This window comes from Nilaparvata lugens, chromosome 8 (assembly GCF_014356525.2).
Source record: "Nilaparvata lugens isolate BPH chromosome 8, ASM1435652v1, whole genome shotgun sequence".
In the NCBI taxonomy this organism is placed as follows: domain Eukaryota; kingdom Metazoa; phylum Arthropoda; class Insecta; order Hemiptera; family Delphacidae; genus Nilaparvata; species Nilaparvata lugens.
In genome coordinates this window covers 9,092,477-9,107,924 of record NC_052511.1, presented here as the reverse complement: position 1 = coordinate 9,107,924, position 15,448 = coordinate 9,092,477, and the positions used below count along the sequence as shown (strand labels likewise).

Genomic DNA, 15,448 nt, shown 5'->3' with positions numbered 1-15,448 from the left:
CGAATTTTACATGGTATGAAAAATTATTAATCAATGAGAATGAAGATTGATGAACCCAATTTAAATAACGATAAAATAATATTGTGATGTAACTTCAACGGTGTTTCAACAAATAATTGTTCATTCTTTGTTGAAACACCGTTGAAGTTACATCACAATATTATATTATCGTTATTTAAATTGGGTTCATCAATCTTCATTCTCATTGATTAATAATTTTTCATACCATGTAAAATCCGTTAAATAATTAGCAATACTGTCATTCTATGTAAATATTGGTGTATGAGCCAGTCAATTTGGTAACATACATAATAAAGAGGTCTAATATAATCTGATCTTTTCTCTCACTCTAGATCCTATTCTCTCTGAAATTATCTCAGTCAGACTCTCTCTTTTACCCTTTCTATCTCTCTTTTACTCTTTTCTTAGGTCTCTCTCTCTTACTTTCTCCATATGTATCTCTAAATTTTTCCCTCTCTTCAGAACTGTCTCTCATTCACTCACTCTCTTTTCCTCTCTCTTCCATTCTCTCTCCTCTCCCTTATTCAATCTCTCTCTTCATCACACACTTTCTTTCCTCCTCAAGTGTCTTTTACACTCTTTGTCTCTCTCCCTTAATATTCTTTCCGAAGAATGGACATTGATATGTCCAAAGCTCCGCCAATTTATGTAGATGCATAACAATATAATTATTATCTATAGTTATTATATTACAAATTGCTTTTTCATATCATATACAGTTAAATAATTATTTTCTTAGTCTATATTATGTAAATTCATCTATAATTTTGCTGTATTGTAAGCTATTGTATATAAGTGTATAAGCCAGTATATATTGTGATCTACATAAATAAAGTACTCAATCAATCAATCAATCAATCTTTCTCTCTTCCTCTCTCTCTCTTCCATTCTTTCTTTTTCAATCTCTTTCACTCTCTCCCTATCTGTCACACACTCTCCCTCTCCCTCACGATCTACCTCTTCTACACTCTTTTTCTCTCTCCCTCTACACCTCTCTATTAAACGTTATACCTTTGTCTCTCTCCCTCTACCTCTCTCAATCAAACGTTATCGCTTTGTCTCTATATCTCTCTCCCTCTCTCGTTACATATCTATCAATCTTCCCTTTTCTCACTTTTTCCTCCCTCCTTTTCTCCCACACACACGTTCTAATATGATCCCGTACATACGAAATGGGGTTCGACAAAAATCCTCCTTTTTCGTGAGCTTCACAGTTGAGAAAAAGTCGTTACAGCTTGAAGGGGATTCAAACACTTATTAATATCGGGAATCGTTCGAGAAGATTCCCCTCAGAGAGGGGTGTCAGTTGAGAAGGGGTGTTTGCAGGGAGGAGGAACGTGTGCCTCCAGAGGGTGGTTCAAGGGAAAGTGCCAGTCATGATGATGATGATGGAGGATCCGAGGAGAAGATGGGAGCAGAGAGAGAGGAGAAGATGGTAGATGAGGGAGAACGAAGCATAATCTTGTCATTGGTAACAAGCTGTGACAAGCTCTATTAATCAAACCGATTCTGTTTTCAATGAGAAAGATGCGCTCCAGATTACATTACTGAAGATGCGCAGTAACTCAAGCCTGAAGATGCGCAGTAACTCAAGCCACATGTTGTACGCCTATTAGTTAAATCGCTAGTCATAAGCGACTAATTATAACATTAGCGGAATGATTTTTTCATTAGAAAGAGGCATTCCACCGAAGAAGAACAAAAAATTCGATTTGAATCTCTATAGGAATAATCCAATTGTTTTTTGATGGTTCAACCAGAAAAACTTCACTATTCACTCTAATTCTCTCCTCAAGAATAGGGGTTTGGCTCTTGGATTATTTCTTGTTGCACTGAGTATAGATAGAAATTACTGAGTTATTGCAATTATTCAAATGCTAATGAATTAATTATTATTATTAAACGAAAATCCAAATTAAATGCTGTAATTCACCCCTTCTGCTACTGCAAATATTGACAACAGGGTAAACAGCTTGATGGAAATTCGATGAGCGCTACTATTCAAAAATTATATTATTTGTCAGCCCGGAAATATTGTTAATAATTGGAAATAATGTTATTTCCCGGGTTGAAAAATAAGTTTTGAATAATAGCGCTCATCGAATTTACATCAAGCTATTTACCCTGTTGTCAATATTTGCAGTAGCAGAAGTCTTCGGGGTGAATTACAGCATTGTATTTGAATTTTCGTTTAATAATAATAAGCACTGAATATACTTTTATGCTTGACATTAAATTAATGGTATGTTTACATACAATTTTGATGAAGGCTGATCATTGATTAGTTATTCTAGGATGAAATACATTGAATGAGGCCTCTATAATCTTGTCTTTACATTGATTGCCAGGGTGTAGAAAGTCTCTCTCGTCAAGGACATAGAGTTGACAAAAGAAAGACATTCATTGATTCTTTATTAATTTATACACGACGCGCAATTAATATATACGACGTATATACGACGCGCAATTAAAAAAGGAACATACCAGTCAAATTTCATGAAAATCTATTATCGCGTTTTGCCGTAAATGCGCAACATAAAAGCATATGAACATTTAAACATTATGGAAATGCCAAATCGTCGACTTAAATCTTAGACCTCACTTCGCTCGGTCAAATATTGTCATTACATTGATTGCCCCCAGAGAGGTGTAGAAAGTCTCTCTCGTTAAAGTCATAGAGTTGACTGACAAAAGAAAGACATTCATCGATTCTTTATTAATTTATACAATAAGTACATTATCAAAGTGATAGGGCGAGGAAAAAATTAATTTGGTAACCATAGACATAGAGTTGATATTTAAATTACACTCATTATCTATACGAACGGAATAGACAAGTTGCATTTTTTTCTTTCTGGAGACACAATGCATCCTGTAATGAGCGAAAAGTTCTTGAGAAACTGGATTCAACAGTATGCTTTGTTTTCATAGATTTCTTGTTAGAAATGTTTTTGGATAGTAAACTTTGATAGAAACCCCAATTGAAGGAAGTGAATTTTGACATGTCTCCAACTTTCAAGACAAGTTTGAACTTGTTACATTACTTGCAACTCAGAACTAACTCAAAATAAGATTTCTCAACTCCATTTCTAAGACTATCAACGAACTGTGTGATGGTGGAAAATAAGCTCTATAAGTTACTAGAATATCTCCCAGTATTTCATCAACACGGTTGCAAGTGTTGAGACTGGACTAGTTACAAGTTTATGCAAATAATTTATTCGATACTTCTACGCTCTAAATATGAACGCACTTTACCATCCTATCCCTCATTCATACTCATTTCACTCTTATGCATTTATCTATTTATTTATTTATGCATTGATACATACAATATCAGGCTTGAAGCCCAAAACTGTTCCTTTCCCAAATTTGGATAGAAATCGTCCAAAAATAGGTTATGTTTACACTTCATGATTTTTGTCCAATTTTGAGACAAAAATTTATATAAACATTCCACTCTAACTTGAAAAACGTTACTTTCTCATATCTCCTGTCTATCACTGTACATCTGCACTAGAGTATCAACTAGATTTTGCAACCAATTTTCCCGTTGGTTTTCAAATATTTCTAAACAAATATCAACCTGGATTCAGCTCGCTACTTTTAGTCACGTTATCAGGCACATACAGTTCAGCGTATGCTACCGGTGAGAAATTTCATCTCCAAATATGATGTAAAATTGGATGTCAGGCTTGCTTTACGCAGCCGAGCGGTGGAGACTAGTTTCATGGTACAGGTGCTACGCCCTGACTCACACACACACACACCCACACACGAGAGAAAAGTGTCACCAGACAGGTGAGGGGCATAAAAGAGAGAGAGGGGGTTATAGAGTGTATGTGTGTGAGAGTGAGAGAGAGGGAGTGTGGGAGGAATGGCGTCAGGAGTTTGAGATTGATTATTTGACGTTGTGTTCAATTAATCTAGAGCGTAGTGCGACAGAGATGAACGTAGCAAGGCTCTATATGTTAATCATTTCCAAGCGACGACTCCAACCCCCCTCACCACCCACCAAGGGACGCCCGGCGTCGCTTCTAGGGCGTCGTATCCCTTCCCCACCTCCTCCAGAAGACGTCGAGCGTCGTTCTCTCTAAGACGCTGAGTGAGCCCTCATAAATTTTGTCGGCGTTGATGCGACATAGCAACAATGGCGACTCCCTGCGACTCTCCTTATTTCCTCCATTGTCAACTCCCCGAGTCTTCAGTAATAAAACACCCCCTGGGAAACCAGCACCCCCTTCGCACCCCCTCAGAGCGCACAACAATGAGAGCACCTTGGCACTCTGTATGAATACCATCTCTCCACACCTCCGCACAAGAAATAATTATTGCCGTCGTCTCTGCTTTTCAACCTTTTCGTAATTTATTTGTAAATTATTGCCACTTCTTTCAATCAACCTCCGTGGGAGATGATGTATAACCTATCTAGATATCAACTGTTTTATCATTTAGAATTGGAAACATTTTGGGCTTGAGCCTGTGGTACTTTTCTGAAAGTTGTGCAATAATTTTGTGAATGATTGAAGAAAAACGTTTATTCACACTCATGCTGTGGTACATCAATTCAATCAATTTTTTAATCACGTGTATATTCAACATTTTTCATGGCTTTAACAATTTGAGAAGACGTTCTAGCCACTAGTGAAAGTGATGGGACGATGACAAACTGGGCTGACGACAAAGTGGGCTGACGACAAACTGGGCTGACGACAAGTGGGCTACCGACAAAGTTGCACGCCGTCAAACTGGGCTGCATTCCTTAGAGTGCCAGTTGGCGGTGCATGCAACGACTAACTGGGCTGGAAAACCAGCCCAGTTTGTCGTCAGCCCACTTTGTCGCCAGCCCAGTTTGACGCGGTCCCAAAGTGATCACTGTCGGGATCATGGAACTTGAAACTTGTGATCACTAGGGTACGAACAGAACGGTCTGGTCGATATATAGATTTCAGTTCACGATTGACCTCCTATGTCTACATCAATGATTCCAAATGTTTCTATCATTGCCAGATGTTTATAGTGGCATCGTGGAATCGACCGCAATTTTCTTGTTTGATTCGCACCTCAAGATAAATTTTGAATAGTTGATCACATCATCTACTCAACATTATGTCTTTGTTCCAACATTTTCAGTAGACGTTGTATGTATGGCAGGTTATCGGGATCATGTCATTTATAATTTGTAAACAATACTTACTTGAACCTATAACTATACTAGTCCACAAGATTTGTCACATATTTCGGTAACCTGCTTCCAGTAACTAGAACTTCCATTGAATCGTGGAAACTAGGAATGAATCCGGAATGGTATTCAGCTAGATCTCACCTAGGGCAACTCAGAACTACTATCTGATTAGTATGTAGACAATACCTGATTCTTGATTGGTTGTAAGCTAATTTTGAGACAGGTTAATGTTATGTGTTGTAGCTGTTTACTACTATTCAATATTAATTCATTAATGCATTCTTTGTATTTATCAATTTATTATTCAGTTGGGTCACTTTTGAGAGAATAACCTTTGTAGTGCTCAATATCATATCTGAATGACAATACACGTTCTGACTTACCAGTAGATGATGAAAATGTTTGCAGATTTGGTTCATTATCAAATATATTTCTGTTGAATTCGAAGGGTGTTCAATTTGAAAATATTAAAAGAGTACTAGTTATTTTATATGGTTCAATATTGAATGACGAATGATCCATTGTTGGAAATGAATTTGATCTACTGTCAGTCCAGAAATTAAACAGATGAAATTTTATTGACTCACCTCTTTCTTGGCTCAGTGAGATGTTTCTTGTTGTACAGTATGAAGCAATATGTGAAGCTTATTTCTACAATCAACTACGATCATCCATTGATTATGAGCTTTCGACGAAAGGACAGCAGCTCCAAATTACAGCTCTCTGAATCTGGGTGATGTACTCCACACTCCCTCCCCACTATCCCTTGAGCCTGTTGAAAGTGGTTCCTTTGTAAATCTTCGTCTATCCATCTGGAATAGAATATTGAAGTCAGTGAGTAGATTCTTAGACTCTTACTGCAATTACAATCATGAAATCTTGAACACTCCAATAAAATTATCGAATAAAGAAAGATTGCGAAATGTTATATATCTTTTATCAATATTATAATAACGATATAGAGGGCTAAACAAAGAAGCCTTTTTTTCAAAAAAAAACCTTCTCTTATTGGTTCTCTTGGAATTTGATCATGATTGAAATTTAACAGGCTTTTGTGCAACCAAGCCTTATAAACTCACATTACCAAGCTAGATATATATCTTCTGAGCTGTAATTATTCTATATATTCTATGAATGAGAACATTTCCAAACACATGTGATGAAAATTGTGCCGAACTGATATTTCTTCAACTTATATTCTCAATAGCTCATCATTATTTGGGAGAAAGACAGTTTCGGGCTATGCATGTTGTCTTCTCCCAATCATATTATAATAATGATTAGTGATTGTCAACGGTATTCTTCTTCTAATAGAGAGATTTATTTAGTATTCTAAAATAAAGATTGTCCAGTTTGACCAAATTGTCTGTGTCTGGTTCAATAAAGTACTACAACAAGAATTGGAAGTTTTATCATATAATATTGTAGTTTATTGTGCTCTCAAATTTAATGATTTCATTAATAAGTACTTGTATTGTCAAGTTGAAACAGGCTTGATTGTAGATTGAAGATTGTAGATCGTAGATGATTGCTGCTTTGAAAAAAATCCATACTAAAGTATGAAGGATCTATTGATGAAGAATACTTATATAGAATGAATTATAGAATGACTAGTTTATTTAATTATTATTTAACGAAAATCCCAAATAAATGCTGCAAATCACCCCGAAGACCTCTGCTACTGCAGACATCGACAACAGGGTTAACAGCTAGATGGAAATTCGATGAGAACTACTATCCAAAAATTAGTTGCCAGCCCGGGAATCGAACCCGGTACCTCCCAATTGCCAGTCAGGAATGCTCACCCTTACACCAAACTGACAATCTCTGGATAGCAGGGAGATACCGGGTTCGATTCCCGGGCTGGCAACTACTTTTTGGAAAGTAGTTCTCATCGAATTTCCATCTAGCTGTTAACCCTGTTGTCAATGTCTGCAGTAGCAGAGGTCTTCGGGGTGATTTGCAGCATTTATTTGGATTTTCGTGTAATAATAATTATATATTAATTAGCATTTGAATAAATGCATTCTTTATTTAATTCCATCTGTAACTGGTTGGCCGCTGTGGCTTCGTATAAAATGAGCGCTGCTATCCAGAGATTGTCAGTTTGGTGTGAGGGTAAGCATTCCTGACTGGCAATTGGAAGGTACCGGGTTCGATTCCCGGGCTGGCAACTAATTTATGGAAAGTAGTTCTCATCGAATTTCCATCTAGCTGTTAACCCTGTTGTCAATGTCTGCAGTGGCAGAGGTCTTCGGGGTAATTTGCAGCATTTATTTGGGATTTTCGTTAATAATAATTATATATTAATTAGCATTTGAATAAATGCATTCTTCATTTAATTCCATCTGTAACTAGTTTATTTGTTGACGTGGCGAAGTTTGGACAATAATGTCCACTCTACCACTCAACCACGTAATATGGTGTGCTCCTTGGAAAAATATCACTACAGTTATGAATATCAGATCAAGGTCCATCATTATTCCTCACAAATTGTGATTTTTTTTAAATGTTGACAGATGTGGAATCAATTATTAGTCAGGCACCAGTATTTTCTCAAAGGGTGGTACAGCATTGGCGCTACAAAGTATTCAGGGGGCGTCTGAAATATGCATGGGATCCGAAAGGGATGAAGCAAAAACTGTTTTGGATGGGAGGCCATCGAAGAAGATGCAGGATTAAGAAGGAGGAAAAACGAAAAAAAGGGTGGATGAAAAAGAAGAGAGAATGGAGAAGCGATATTTTATAAAATTGATGAACACAAACCGAGAGCAGAGAGGACGGAATAAGAAAAATTAAGACGTAGCTTCCCTTGAGAAGAGAAGCATAGATTGATTACTGAGCCCTTGATTGAAGAAGCCATTAACTCGAGTCTGCTTCTGTTGCCCTTTCTCGCCAATCCTGTCTTATCCCATCTCCTTCATCCTCCTCTTCCTACTCCTCACTCTCCTCCTCTTCCTCTTCCACCTTCTCCACCATCTTATTCTTCTTCAACTTTTTCTTCCTCTTCATCTTTACCATCCTCCTCCTCATCCTCCTCCCCTCCTCCTCCTTCTCCACAACCTCCACCCCCTTATTCTTCTCCAACTTTTTCTTCCTCTTCATCTTTACCATCCTCCTTCCTAGACGATCTTTCCTTACACCCAACAACCAAGATCTTCACTCTTTCCCCACTAGACTACTACACTACCATCATGAACGTCATCATCATCATCATCATGGCGATCATCCGACCTCTTCAGAATGCTTCCATCATCCTCCCCCACCCCTCATGTTCATCATCCTCGGTTGAAGAAAACAAACAGCATCTTTCGTTGTGCGCCTCGTCTCTCAGCATTCATCCTTTATTAATGTCGGCTCTCTTGTTTTCTGCACGCTATCGTGGCGATGCTGTTATTATTATAGAGAGGTTTCACACTGCTACTCAGTTTCCACAGAACATGGAGAAATGGCTGATGTTCTATAAATAATGACCGATGGTGGTTGGTTTCAAATAGCCCGTCACGGTGGTCCAAGGACTTGGAAATCATGTGGGAGAGATTGAAAAACTTCTGGGATAATATGGAAATTGTTGGTAAAGTGCACACTTTATAAAATATAAAATATAGTAACATAAAATGCACCGGGGAGTCCGGTGTTACAAGATGTCAAATTATCAATCGATATAGCTTAATAATAAGGACATAAAAATCAACCTTAAAAGTTAAAAAAATTAATAAAGATTCGAAGTCTATCACTCAATAGGGTATATTACAGCCATTGTAGACTAATAAGTATAACCATAGCCACCTCTAATACAAGGCCCCGGCCTACGATATTGCAACGTCGCACTGTAGGCCTAGAATCTAATACATGATTGGTGAAAAAGAATTTAAAAAATCTGGTGTGGCGCACTCACACAACTTTCCTTGCCGTTATGAAAATTGATCACCTGACGCTAGTGTTCCCGCGCATCTCAAGTCTACTATTCAGTGATTTGAGCCAGCTGGTGAAAGGGTAATAACGCTGGAGACACACATGAGGTCTGCTATCTCTTCATAGTGAATGATTTAATAGAATCAACAATAATTTGCAATTGAATAATCACATTTTCTCGAATTTAAAGCTTATTTTCAATTTTAGGTGAAAATGTTACTGAACATTAATTGTAGAGATTTTCATGCTCAATCTACTCCACTTGATTTTTTTTGTTTCAATTGTATCTGAAGCCTGATAATTGTGATTCTATCTGCATTGATGGGACGGAGCTCCTGAAATTTTTACAGATATGGGACTTGTGGCAGTTGATAGAGCTTATCGATGACTATTTTAGGTATGAATTTGATCAAAATCGTTGGAGCCGTTTCCGAGAAAATCACGAAAAACCCTGTTTTTGACATTTTCGCCATTTTAGCCGCCATTTTGAATTGCATTTGATCGAAATCGTTCGTGTCGGATCCTTATAGTGGAAGGACCTTAGTTCCAAATTTCAAGTCATTCCGTTAATGGGAGATGAGATATCGTGTACTCAGACGCACATACACTCATACACACACACACACACACATACAGACCAATACCCAAAACCAGTTTTTGGACTCTGGGGACCTTCAAACGTATAGAAATTTAGAAATTGGGGTACCTTAATTTTTTTCGGAAAGCAATACTTTCCTCACCTATGGTAATAGGGCAAGGAAAGTAAAAATACCAGCTGATCTTTTTCACCAATCATGTATTAGATTGTAGGCCTACACTGCGACGTTGCAACATCGTAGGCCGCGGCCTTGTATTAGAGGTGGCTATGGGAGTGATCCTCTAAATCTGGGTTTTCGTTTGTGTGAAAATGCCGTCATCGACCACGACAGAGTGTGGATCTCAGATTGGGTGGATTTCAAATTGTCTAAATAACTTAAAAGATTATGTTCAATTATGTTTTAATTAATATGGTGGCTATATAACTGAACCTTGACCTAATTAAAGTTCAAAAATAAAGAAAATCAACCCCATATATGAAAATAACGATACTTTCATAGGCCTATTTCAAGTCTCTTTTGGATAATTCTGGATCCTGATTCGACCCATTCAACAAATAGTAGTTTGTAATCTAAGACATTGTTGGACATGGAAGAAAACAATATTGCTATGGTTAAGCCAATATGAAGAGAATTAGATGAATTAAGTGAATGGGATACTGGAATTTGAATTTATGTGTTTTGGGATCGGTGTATGAGATTGATTTAATAGGAAAATGCATTTAATTTCTAGAAGATTGTGATGAAAAATTCATACTATGAGAAAATTTTCAATACTTTCACGACATGATCCAAGGCAAGATATTGATACAGTCATGTCATAAAATTATTCGATAAAATGTGATTTCTGATGTTTGTTTTTGTTATTAAGAGAATGTTTTTTTTTGAAAATGAAAAATGAATTTTTTTGTTTTTGAATTATCCAAAAGAGACTTGAAATAGGCCTATGAAAGTATCGTTATTTTCATATATGGGGTTGATTTTCTTTATTGTTGAACTTTAATTAGGTCAAGGTTCAGATATACCATTATTTGTCATGTGATTCGGAAATAACAATACCACGAAACATTTGAAATAAAATCCAAGGGTATTGTATTGTTTTGATATTGTGTTAAATATTTGCCCATTCTTCACACTGTCAAATACAGTAGTTCAAATGGATAAGATAGAATAGAATAATTTCGTTTTTCTCTGTTCTGCTCTTCGTTTTTCAATGAAACAAAGAATTTAAACATAACCACACCATTCAATCAGTAATGTTACTTGAAACCACTCCAGTAATAAGAATTTCTAGAGAGCGGATAGAAAGCATCCTCTCCATTGAAGATCAAAATCATTCCAAAATGAAAATGAAAAGCAAATTTCCGAGGCGGATGATGAATTTGGTCGGAGAAAACAAACGGTCGGAGTTTTGTTGTTTGAGGGGAACGTGGAATCGCTTTGACACGGGGCCGTGAGACAAAAGATGTATCACAACAGGATATTAAGCGCTCCCCTCATCCATTGGCGCGCTACCATTGTCTACGCCTTTATTAATAACCACATTACCACCTCTGAGAGGGTTTCTGGAACCGAAGCGACAGCACAGATGAAAAGGGAAATTCTCGACCCTGACAGAGGTGTGCATCCTATATTTTCCCTTTTCAAGAGGAGAGCTTTCAGGGATCAGGCAAAAGCCTGGGTCTCCCACTCCCTCATACCTTGTGCTGTGCTTTGAAATTCTCCACCGTGTTTGGACACCGGACAAGAACGAATCAGGCAGGCTGCGCGCGTAAATATATTACAAACATCTCGATTCCATACAGCGCAACCCAACCCTTTTCAAAACCCTACACCAATAAAGCTTCATTCCTCGTTCACACATACCTGTTTTCTAAACAACTACTAAATTACAAATAACTCGCCACACCTGATTCCAGTATTGTCCTCGTATTGAATCGGGCAACAATTGACAAAATATATCATCACTAATATTGCCTGATGCTCAAAACTATGCTCGCCTTGCGAAAATACCTGGACTGAAAATGATGCACGATCATGGTCACGCACAATTGAAGCGAGTTTTCGAGTGGAATTATGACGCAATTATGATTTGTGGCATTACTAGATAACTGCTACCGCGTATGTTCGTTTTTCCGCAATAGTTGCGGAATCTGTGCGGGGTTTACATCGTTAAATTCAAAATATGCAGAGGATTTCCAGGTTCTGTTGGTACTCTAGCTTAGTGTCAATTGTTTAAAACATTTGATAAGCAGTGCTAAAATGACTTCAGTGCTAAACCAGGCCTTTAGGAGTACTATCGGAATGCTCTTCGATTAGTGTCAATTGTTTAAAACATTTGATAAGTAATGCTAAGAAAAATTCAGTGCTAAATCAGGTAGGTACCAAGGTTTCATCTAAAACATCAAGGAATCCATCATGATTCTGAGTGATTTTCATCTACCTAATGCTGATTGAATCTATATACATATAAAAGCGAAATGGCACTCACTGACTGACTGACTGACTCACTCACTCACTCACTCACTCACTCGCAGGACTAAAAATCTACCGGACCAAAAACGTTCAAATTTGGTAGGTATGTTCAGTTGGCCCTTTAGAGGCGCACTAAGAACGGATTTGGAAAAATTTCCAAAGATACGCCCAAAATCTGCATTTTTCCAGCGTTTTTTTAGCGCTTTCTCAGCTTTATCGAGAACAAATGAACAGAAAATGTTCAAATTTAGTACAAAAGCTCAGCTAGGGTTTAATAATGTTGTGTTAGAAGGAATTTGCAATAACGCCAAAGATACGCCCAAAATTAGCGGTTTTTTTTTTCTCAGATTTATCGTGAACAAATGGGCAGAAATTGTTCAAATTTAGTACAGAAGCTCAGCTAGAGTGTAATAATGTTGTGTTGGAAGGAATTTGCAATAACGCCAAAGATACGCCCAAAATTAGCGTTTTTTTGCGTTTTCTCAGTTCTTTCATCAAGTAATAGACAGAAAATGTCCAAATTTTAGACAGAGGTTTAGGTAGGGTCTAAAAATGTTGTGATGAGGTGACTTCAATATTTCATCAAAGATACGCTAAAAATCAGCGTTTTTCTCTGCTTTTCTGCGTTTTCTCAGTACTTTGACTTTCTGATGGAATGAAGCATGCTCAAATGAAAAATGCCCGCTGATCTCATTTCTGGACGATCCAGTCGGGGGTCCAGGGGGCGGAGCCTCCTGGCTTGACGGATATGGCGAGCGAAGCGAGCCTGACGGCTAGTATACTATAAAAACGAAGCGAAAATTTGAGTAAGGAAGATATTATGAACCCATTTGAGGCGTAGCCTACTCAATCATATTGTCAATATCAGTGTCAGTAACCGGTAAATTGGTATATAATTCCTATGAGTTCTAATTGGACCATTCTCACTCAGCCTGGTAGAACGAATATGAATAGTCTTAAGAGAACTTTTGGGGATAATATTCTCACTGCAGCACCGGACACGTTATTGATTCTGAAATATGGTAATTCAATCTATGAAGCTCTATTATAACGATAAAATGTATGATTGAGATTACTTCAAAATACAAATAACTACTTCAAGTAACTCATATTTATTAAAATCCAATAAATGAATACTTGCATACTGATAGTTTAAATGTTAATGTTAAGCACTTCTACTCAGATTTACATTAGGTGGTAATTTAGGCGGTAGTATGTGTAAAGTATCAAATTTGGGTAGATAAAATCCCTAACCGAAATAGTAAGAGGTCTGAAAATAAAGTAACTGGCTAATATCGCCAAATAGATAATAACTAAGATTAGATAGCCTCAGCTTGTTCTGGCTAAATGGTACACAAACCTAAAAAGGATTTGAAGGAATTTTATTGCTCATAAATAGATTATTATATAAAATATTTGAAGATTGAGGTTAGGTACATGTATTCACGGATCGGTGACCTAGAGATCGATCAAACCGAGAAACGTAGAATCTGACCAAAACCCCTTGGCAGAGCTTTATTGCAATCAGATGGTGTGCAATGTGAAAAAACATCTGATCACGTGGCTAATTATTAGGTAGCATGGAATTATATTAATGTATAGAATATTAGCTAGCATGTAAAGAGCATAACAAATAAACCAAATAAAAATAATTAAGTGTATTCAGGAAATAAGAGGTACCAGGCGCATGAATACCGAATAAAATTTGCATGCACCAATAGTAAAACGGCAGTTAATAGGCGGCAATTGTAGGCCAATTCAAAAATATTTATATATATTTCTATAAATGTTCGGAATCTATGTTGAATTGTTGTATATTCTATGTTATTTATATGGCTCGAATGCAAAGAAATTATTAATCATACAATCTAAGCAATATTTTGGTATTTTTTATAAGATCTATTTGAACCTAAATGGCGGAGGACTAAGATATTCAAATTTTATGTTAATTTGAAAGTCGGAAATAAGATTTGTAAAATTGAAAAAGGAGACCGAGCACTCGCCAACCAAATGCCACCAGGAGAGGACCCCAAATATTTTAGAGCGTAGTACCTTGATAATGATTTTGTAAAAGTTAAAGTTAAATTAAATTATTAAATTTCTTAAAGGACTTCGTGATGCTATTATACAGCAGAAGTCATTTTTATTTTTAAATAAATTTATAACCCCTTGGAGGAGACGATTCCGGCTACCATATTCCCGGACCACATGGAGTTGGATCGACATCGGCGGCTTACGAGAAGATTTTCGACACGTGAGTGATGAATTTGAATTAGTGATGGGCGCCCTAGTGCTTCGAATGAATCTAATAATCAAAGCTAGCTCGCCGAAAGGGTCTCTATTATAAATTAAGAAATTAATAAGAGTAATACTTGCGCAAGTAAAAATTAGTAGTAAAGGTATTTTATTGAAAGAAAAAGATAGATCAATATTTCAGAATTTCTATTAAATCAAAGAAGTATAAAATCTAGGCTATTAAAACATATGCATATGACATTTAATTTTTGCAATATAATTTGCGATAGTTTATTATAGCTCTAATTCACTAGATGAATGGCTCTACCTATTCCGTCAGGTGCCGAATCTTGCACCCTGAGATAAAAATATATATTCGATATAAAGAAATCTACTAAGTACCAGAGATTTTAATATATATATATTTGGATTATTAGTGGCTAATTTATCAAGCTGATCTTAAAGCACATATTTTTAATTGAATTGTCCAAGTCGACAAGTATTAGCAAGCGCATATCGCAGCTACATGCAAAAGAATGCATATGATTTTAAGATAAAGGCACATGGTAATGATTCGTGCCATAAATCTAGAATATAAATTTAGCCTGTGATATTTTACTGATTTCAATTATTGTTCTATTTTTATATTGTATTTTTCTATCGCTCTTTATATATTTTTTGGCCTCGATCTATTTTTTGCATTATTTGTTTAATATATGTATGAAACGTCTATGGTGTGCAATTTATTTTTTATTCCTCAACACTATAGTATAAGTATCATATTTATATATATTTATTTTTATTGAATTACGAGAGTTATAGGAGAAGCCCATACCTAGGCCTATCAAGATTTTTTAAGACTGAATACTATTAGAAAACCACGACCTAATTATATAATTATATCAAATCTCATGCTTTACCGACTGATGCCAAGCAGGAGGCTAATCGTTATTTAAATATAAAGAATAACGTGACATAAAACATGTCGCCCAACGTGATAGGCCACGGATATGACATAAAA

At 36.5% G+C, this 15,448-nt stretch overlaps 2 long non-coding RNA genes across 2 annotated transcripts in view; one reads left to right on the top strand and one right to left on the bottom strand.

The window, feature by feature from the left end:
* The window catches only part of LOC120352617, a 43,422-nt gene that overhangs the window by 4,007 nt on the left and 23,967 nt on the right, over positions 1 to 15,448 (bottom strand). The window contains exon 2 of the long non-coding RNA XR_005571970.1: positions 5,794 to 6,018. This is a non-coding gene — a long non-coding RNA (uncharacterized LOC120352617). The remainder of the gene's footprint in view (positions 1 to 5,793; positions 6,019 to 15,448) is intronic.
* The window catches only part of LOC120352618, a 77,000-nt gene that overhangs the window by 39,305 nt on the left and 22,247 nt on the right, over positions 1 to 15,448 (top strand). The gene's annotated exons all lie outside the window — the stretch shown is intronic.